This window comes from Penaeus monodon, chromosome 33 (assembly GCF_015228065.2).
Source record: "Penaeus monodon isolate SGIC_2016 chromosome 33, NSTDA_Pmon_1, whole genome shotgun sequence".
Lineage (NCBI taxonomy): Eukaryota > Metazoa > Arthropoda > Malacostraca > Decapoda > Penaeidae > Penaeus > Penaeus monodon.
In genome coordinates, this window is record NC_051418.1 from 31,008,706 (window position 1) to 31,009,110 (window position 405).

At 42.7% G+C, this 405-nt stretch overlaps 1 protein-coding gene across 1 annotated transcript in view; it reads right to left on the minus strand.

Annotated features, from left to right (window-relative positions):
* The window catches only part of LOC119594373 (breast cancer type 2 susceptibility protein homolog), a gene marked incomplete at its 3' end in the record, with an annotated part of 20,050 nt that overhangs the window by 17,136 nt on the left and 2,509 nt on the right, over positions 1–405 (minus strand). The window contains 1 exon segment of the mRNA XM_037943432.1: positions 95–370.

Consider the following 405-nt stretch of genomic DNA (forward strand, 5'->3'; position numbering starts at 1 on the left):
GTGAACACCTGCTTATAAAAATGTAATTTCTTGTTTCCCTTATACATAGGTTTAACTATATGAATAAATCTAAGAAATTATTCTGTTCACTCACAGTGTGACAGCACAAGTGTAGGAGTGATGAAACTTGAATCAAGCAATGCGGAAAAGGGTGACTTTATCAGCTTTTCTGGAGTGCGTGGTGTTGAGCACTTGCTGTTCTTTGTTGAAGCTGTACCTGAGGATCCTTCCCGAAGACCTGACTCAAAGTAATCGGCTACGGGCATTCCAGGTGACCCCCCATGACCTTTCTGTTCCTTCTGTGCCCTCTTCTTTGATAAGGCTTGTTCTTGAAGGTGCTGCAGCCAATTCTCTTTTGCATCTCCCAGGTCTGGAGAATAGAGGGAGCTTGTAAAAATGCAAAAG